Source organism: Microtus pennsylvanicus, chromosome 1 (genome assembly GCF_037038515.1).
Source record: "Microtus pennsylvanicus isolate mMicPen1 chromosome 1, mMicPen1.hap1, whole genome shotgun sequence".
NCBI lineage: Eukaryota > Metazoa > Chordata > Mammalia > Rodentia > Cricetidae > Microtus > Microtus pennsylvanicus.
In genome coordinates this window covers 159,150,232-159,158,221 of record NC_134579.1, presented here as the reverse complement: position 1 = coordinate 159,158,221, position 7,990 = coordinate 159,150,232, and the positions used below count along the sequence as shown (strand labels likewise).

The following is a 7,990-nucleotide window of genomic DNA, read 5'->3' as shown; positions in this document are numbered from 1 at the left end:
TATATCTTTAACATACATGATTATTTTAAATGTACAGAAATTCTGGCACTCCAGGAAGGGTAAGGGCTGGGCTGTATTTTGCTCATACATACTGATCACAATTCATCATCAAGTGAATCGAAGACAGGAAATCAAAAAAAGTACTGAAGCACAAACCATAGAAGAATGCTGTTTAGTAAAGCCTAGGTGGTTTCCAGTTTCTGCTCTTATGAATCAAGCCTTTCCTTATGTTTGAATAAAATTGCAATCCTCAGATTCAACAGGTAGGGAACCCTGACAGCTCTTTGGACTGGAAAGGGAGGGGGAGAGGAGTGGGGGGAAGGGGAGAGGGGTGGGAGGAGGGAGAGAAGAGTGGGAGGAGGGGGAGAAGAGTGGGAGGAGGGGGAGGGAAATGGGAGGCTGGTGGGAGGAGGTGGAAATTTGTTATTTTTTTCTTTTCTTTATCCTCCTTTTATCAATAAAAAAAAATGGGGAAAAATTAATAAAGTATTTAAAACTCAATAGGTGATAATTTGAAACAATCATTTTCAGTGCATGAAGTGCAGTATATTAAATACTATTAATGAATTATTATACTGTATAAAATCTTGATTTTTATGTTGTATAGGATATGTTTCAGGTCATTATTTTAAGGGTTTCTACAGTGTAATATATAAATGTAACAGCTATATATTTTGATATTACATAATTATATGACCTATGATTAAGACAAAAACTTTAAATAGCATGTCTTGATTGAGAAATTGTGTGGTGTGGGCTTTCCCTCTGCATGCTATGATTACCATTGATAAATAAAGGAACTGCTTTGGGCCTGTAGCAGAGCTATAGGGGAACAGAGCTAGACAGGGAAAGCTAAGCTGAAGGCTGAGAGAAAGCAGAGCCGGAAACAGACATGCTAAAACTTTGTTGGTAGGCCATGACCTGGTGGTGATGCAGAGATTAATGGAGATGGGTTAAATTAAGGTGTAAAAGTTAGACAATAAGAAGCTAAAGCTAATGGGCTAAGCAATGATTTAAATAATATAGTTTCTGTGTGATTAATTGAGGCAAAGTGGCTGGGATCAAACAAGCAGCCTCCTCCAACAAATTGGTGCACATGTGGACAATTAAATCCATTTAAAAGTTGAAAGGGCTTGCAAAGGAATTCTAGACACAAAAGAACAAAGTTTAACAAACAGTGTGCTGGTGGTGTGCTGCAGGTCCCTTAAGAGAAGTTTTCTTGATTCAGCAGTAGCAGAAAAAAATAAAAGCTATGGCCATTTTGAAATGCCAGCTTTCTAGGCTCTGCAGATAGCATGACCTCTGGCTCTATCAGAAGACTGGGCATTTAAATTTGAATGTTGTTTGTGAGCAACATGCTATAGCTTGCTTGGTGGCAATCTGGACCAGCTTTGTGACTAGAGATGGAGTATTATGCATGACTCTTGGAGGCAGTGAGAAGCTCTGCCATGCTGGACTGTGTGGAGTAAGCAGAGTGGACCATATATAGCCTAGCAATGCTGCAGCTTAAGGTTTTAAGAAGCACTTAACATTTTAAGAAGTACTTCTGGACAGTAAAGTATTACATATACACAAAAGGATAAATTCAGTCATAAAAGACCTCTAAATGGGTCACAGTGTTAGATAAATGTATGTAGGCTTGGGAGAGATAAGAAAAAGAGTATAGAGGGTGATAAAAGGAGTAAGTGGTTTATTAAAATTTAAAACAAAGTCTTTAAAGAGGCAGAGTACAGAAAAAGTAATAGAGTAAAAATAAATAAGCCACATAAAAGTGGAAAATTCACAAAGAGTCTGGATTATGTATATTATTGTCTTCTTTGAATTTTTTGACTGTAAAGGAGCTAAGTACACAGTGACATTTTATTGTACAGGATGCTAAGCTAAACCAATATAAAGGTATATTGACTTTATAATTTGAGTCTAAGGATTTGTTGTTTAGAAAAAGAGGTTCTTCTTTTGTTTTGACAGAGGATGAGAACCTATAGAATCATTCTAGACTAATATGGTTTGAGAGACCAAGACCCTCTGAAATGTTGCCTTGAACACCCCTCAAAAATTACTTCACCCAATAAACAGCCCGAAGAAGTTTGGACAGAACTACACCCATATTCCCAAATATTGTCTATAAATATTTCTTTACATTTAAAAGGGGATATGCTATAGAGATTTGTATTGGTATGGATCTTGGTTTATTGACACAAATTTAAGGTCAATTTTGTTATACTTTATATAAAAATAAATGTGTATTTCTGATTCTTATTAAGGTATTGTGTTTGGTCAGCTTATTTAAAATGTAATGTATAATTACGAAAGATGGGCTAATAGATGATCGTTTATAATAGTCAAGCTTGTAGTCATGTTAGTTAGATTTGCTAGATGTACAGAGTTGTATTTCAGATAGATAGGTATTTTTCAAACCTTCAAAGACTACAGAATATGGCATTTAAAATGTTTAAGAATTTAGGTCTTTTCATGACAGTGAGACACATCTGCTCCTAGCAACACTAATCTTCTTCAAGAGAAAGATGGGCATCGAAGAGGCTCTTTATGTAGTTGGTTAGCCATTTGAGCAAAAAAACTGCTCTTTCCTGGACTGCTTGATGAACTGAAAATGCACGACCCAGAGAGAAATAACTGATGAAGTTGCCTAAAGAAGGTGAGACTATCCTTTGGGTTCCTGCTTCATAAAAGAGTGTGCCACACATTCTGCAGGACACTAGAAAAAGTGACTGACAAATTGCCAGTATAGGCAGAACTGTCTTTGAAATTTCTTGCTTCATGGAAAAGTCTGCTGGATACTATGTGCCTATAGGATGAAGATGGATGCCCCAATGGTATAGAAAAACTTTGGGTGTCTGTCCAGGCAGCAATATGACTCTGTCAATTCTAGAGTTTTGGATATTGCTTACAATGAACTTCTAGTTTACCTAGGTAATATATCCTTCTGGAGTCTTTGATGGAGTTGAAGTATTTATAGTTATAGTTTTCCTTAGTTATGATAAAAAATAAAGTAGAAAAACTATAATTCTTGCTTGATACCTGTTTTGTTCTATGTAATTTTACTATGTTAAAGTTAAAACTTTCCTTTTTATTTAAAAGGATAAGGGGGGGATGATGCGGGATTTCCCTTTGTACACTCTTATTACCATTGATAAATAAAGGAACTGCTTTGGGCCTATATCAGAGCTATAGGGGAACAGAGCTAGGCAGGAAAAACTAAGCTGAATGCTGGGAGAAAGGAGGCAGACTCAAGAGAAGCCATGGAGCCACTGCCAGAAACAGACGTGTGAAACTTTGCTGTTAGTCCACAACCTGGTGGTGATGCATGGATTAATGGAGATGGGTTAAATTAAGATATATGAGTTAGTCTTATATAAAACTATATAAAGCTGTAAAAGTTAATTTACATCTTATAACCATGAACAACCTCCAGAATTGCAGAGCAACCACCAGGAGTGTCAAGCCACCTCCATGAACACTGGGTCACCTCTGGGGTAACTAGAATCAAGGCCCTGTCTGCACCATAAGGAGCAATCCTCTGAGCTCTGGATCCACTAGCATCTGGAAGACTGATCAACAGAGACACAGCATCAACTATACCAATGAAAGGAAAAGATGGGTAGGAAAGGTAAGAACACACTCAACATCACAAACAGCAGTACAACACCAATGAAAACTAGTGGCTCTACAACAACAAGACTTGAACACCCAAATATAGATAAAACAGAAGAAAATGACATAAAAATAATATAAACAGCAGAATATAAGAGATGGAAGACAGTTCCCTTGCCACATAATAATCAAAGTGCTAAACATACAGTATAAAGAAAGAATAGTGAGAGTGGTAGGCTTAGAACTCTTTTATTTAAACAAAAAAGGGAGGTGCTGTAGGAATTCCTACTGCCAGTAGCCTTTAAGTTATCTGCCCACTTGTGTGTGGCCTCTTATGCTATTTATGCTGATGTAAAGTGCGCATAAAGCCTCTTTTCTGGCTGGGGGATTCGGTTGCTATTCTCCATTCCAGCAGAGGATTGTGACTTGTGACTCTACCCTAAGTAAGTAATCCTCTATTATTCTCAATTCTGAGCTAGTGTGAGATATCTTAAGTATGCTTCTTCATTCAGAGCTGCAAAAGAAAAGGGCAAATAAGACATAAAGGCAAACCTATCAGAATTATACCTGAATTTTCAATAGAAATAACAATGAAAGAGAGAAGATCCTGGTCAAGTGTTATGCAGATATTAAAAGGCCTTAAAAGAATATACCTTCTTCCCAGCACCTCATAGAACATTCTCAAAAATGGACCACATACTAGGTAACAAAACAAACCTTAATAGATACAAAAAATATTGGAATAACCCTGTGTATCTTACTGGATCACCATGAATTAAAATTACAATTCAACAAAAACACTGATTTCAGAAAGCCCTGAAACACATGGTAATTAAATAATACTCACCTGACTCTTCAATGGGTTAAGGAAGAAATTAAAGTCTTACAAAAATTCAATAAAAGTGACCACACAACATACCCATATTTATGGGACACAATGAAATGATTTTTTTCAGACATAATTCACTTTTATTTTTCTTGTATAAAAAACCCTTATGTGATGGCCACAGCTGGAGCCTGGGTCCTCTGAACAAAGACTCTGGTGTGGGTTTTCACAAGATGGTCAGTGAATTCCTGATTCACTGTGTGGTGAACACAGTCTCTTTCCAGTCTTAGAGATAGCATCAAAGGTAGCCTTGGCAAAGTTGCCCAGGGAGGCAGTGCAGCCTCTGGTTGATGTGTAACAGTCATCAATACTGGCCATCATCAGTAGCTTCTTGGGCATAGTAATGGGACTATGCCAGTGCCTCTGGGGGCAGGGATGAGTCACACCCACACAGAACAACAGCAGCCTGTCACTTTGCACGGAACAGTGTGGGACTTGCCACTCTTGTTCCCGCAGTAGCCTCTTCGCACAGGAATAATGGAAAGCTTGGCCCCTCAGATGGCAGTGGCTACTTCCTTGGAGCACTAAACACTGAGACCAACATGACCACTGTAGTCCCCAATAGCAACGAAAGCCTCGAACCTGGTCCACTGGCCTGCCCTAGTCTGCTTCTGTACTGGCATGATCTTCAGAACCTCATCCTTTAGGGATGGTCCCAGGAAAAAATCAGTAATCTCAGACTCCTTAATGGGCAGGGGAAACAGGTAGATCTCCTCTAAAGATTCAATTTTCTTGTCCTTAACCAGGCAGCCCAGCTTGGTGACGGGAATCCACTTCTTTTCTTCCACGAGCCCTGTAGCCTCTGTCTTGGCCACGGCCTCTACCACAACTGCGGCCCCTAAGACGGCTGCTGAATCCTCCACAGAATAGGCTATGGCCTCCTAATCCTGGGACCCTGTGTCCTCTGTGCCTTTTGCTGTCATCCGCCATGTGTTGTCTTCCAGAAGAAGTGAAAGCGATGTTAAGAGGAAAATTCATAGCACTAAATGCCAAAAAAAAAAAAAAAAGCTTGAAAGATTCCACACTAGTGAGTTAACAGAACATCTGAAAACTGTAGAAAAAAAAAATGAGACAAACTCACTCATGAGGACTAGATGGTAGGAATAATTAAACTGAGAGATGAAATCAACAAAATAGAAACAAACAAAAAAGCAATAAAAACAATCAAGGAGACAAAGAGTTGGTTCTTTGAGAAAATCAACAAAATAGACAAACTGTTATCCAAACTAACAAAATGGCAGAGAGGGAATATTCAAATTACCAAAATCAGAAATGTAAAGGGGACATAGCAACAGACACAGAGAAAATTCAGAGAACCATTAGGTCATATTTCGAAAACCTATATTCCACAACATCAGAAAACTTAAAGGATATAAATAATTTTCTGAATAAGTATCACTTACCAAAATCAAACAAAGACAGATAAGCAAATTAAACAGACTTATAACTGCTAAAGAAATAGAAATAGTCATCAAAAGTCTCCCAATGTAAAATATCATAGGACCAGATGGTTTCAGTGCAGAATTCTACAAGATTTTCAAAGAAGAACTAATAGCAATACTCCTCAAATTCTTCCACAAAATAGAAATAAAATGAGCGTTGCAAAAACACCTTATTTAGGCTACAATTACCCTGATACTGAAATCACACAAAGACATTGCTAAGCAAGAAAATTACAGACCAATCTTACTCAAGAACATGGATGTAAAAATATTCAATAAAATACTGGCAAAGTGAATACAAGAACACATCAGAAAAACCATCCACCATTGTCAAATTGGTTTTATACCAGAGTTGCAGGAATGATTCAACATAAGAAAATCTGTCTATGTAATCAGCAATATAAACAAACTGGAAAAAAAAACACATGATCATCTCATTAGATGCTAAAAAAGCCTTCGACAAAGTAAAACATCCCTTCATGGTAAAGCTCTTAGAGAGAGCAGGGATACAAGGAACATATCTAAACATAATGAAGGCAATATACAGCAAACCAACATGCAGCATCAAACTAAATGGAGAGAAACACCAAACAATCCCACTGAAATTAGGATCAAGTCTCACTATTTGCTGATGATATGATAGTTTACATATATGACTTCAAAAGTTCTACAAAGGAACTTCTAAAATTCATAAATACCTTTGGTAATGTAACAGGATACAAGTATAACTCAAAAAAATCAGTAGTCCTCATTTATACAGATGATAATGGACTGACAATGAAATCAGAAAAACATTACCCTTTGTAAGAGCCACAACTAACATAAAATATCTTGGAGTAACTCTAACCAAACAAGTGGAAGACTTGTATGATGAGAACTTTAAATTTTGAAGAAAGAAATTGAAGAAGACACCAGAAAATGAAAACATCTCCCATGCTGGTGTAGGTAGAATTGGCAGAGTAAAAATGACAATCATACCAAAAGCAATTTACAGATTCAACTCAATGCCCATCAAAATTCAAGCAAGATTCTTCACAGACCTCAAATTAACAATGCTCAACTCCATACTGAAAAGCAAAAAAAAATAAAAAATAAATAAAATAAAAAACAAAAAACAAAAAAAAAACAGGATAGCCAAAACAATTCTGTACAATAAAATAAATAACTTCTGGAGGCATCACAATCCCTGACTTCAAACTCCACTACAGAGCTACAGTACTAAAAACAGCATGGTATTGGCATAAAAACAGAGAGGAGGACCACTGGAGCTAAATCAAAGACCCAGATATCACTCCACACACCAATGAACACTTGATTTTTGACAAAGAAGTAAAAAATATAAAATAGAAAAAGGAAAGCATACTCAACAAATAGTGCTGGCATAGCTGGATATCATTATGTAGAAGGATGAAAATAGATCCATATCTATCCCCATACATAAAATTCAAGTTCAAATTGAAAAAAATCCTCAACATAAAACAAACATACTGAATCTCAAAAAAGAGAATGTTGGATATACACTTAAATGAATTGTCACAGGAGACTACTTCCTAAATATAACCCCAATATTACAGAAACTGAGCACATCAATTCATAAATGGGACCTCCTGAAGCTGAGAAGGTTCTGTAAAACAAAGAACATGATCAACAAAACTAAATGGCAGCCTACTGAATGGGTAAATCATCAACCCCACGTTGGACAGAGGACTGAACTCCAAAATAAACAAAGAACTCAAGAATTTGGTCATCAAAAGAACAAATAATCCAATAAAAAATGGCATACAGACCTAAACAGAGAACTCTCAACAGAGGAATTGAAAATGGCTGAAAGACACATCATGTCATGCACAATATCTTTAGCCATTAGAGAAATGTAAATCAAAACAGCTCTGATATTTCATCTTACACCTATAAGAATGGACAAAATAAAAAACACTGATGACAACTTATGTTGGAGAGGATGTGGGATAAAGTGAACACTCCTCTATTACCGGTGGGAATGTAAGCTGGTACAGTCCCTTTGGTTATCATTATGGCTATTTCTCAGAAA

The 7,990-nt window shown here is 36.9% G+C and overlaps 1 pseudogene; it reads right to left on the bottom strand.

Annotated features, from left to right (window-relative positions):
• Positions 1-4,605: 4,605 nt before the first annotated feature.
• LOC142859884 (small ribosomal subunit protein uS5 pseudogene) lies at positions 4,606-5,428 on the bottom strand (annotated as a pseudogene).
• Positions 5,429-7,990: the final 2,562 nt, after the last annotated feature.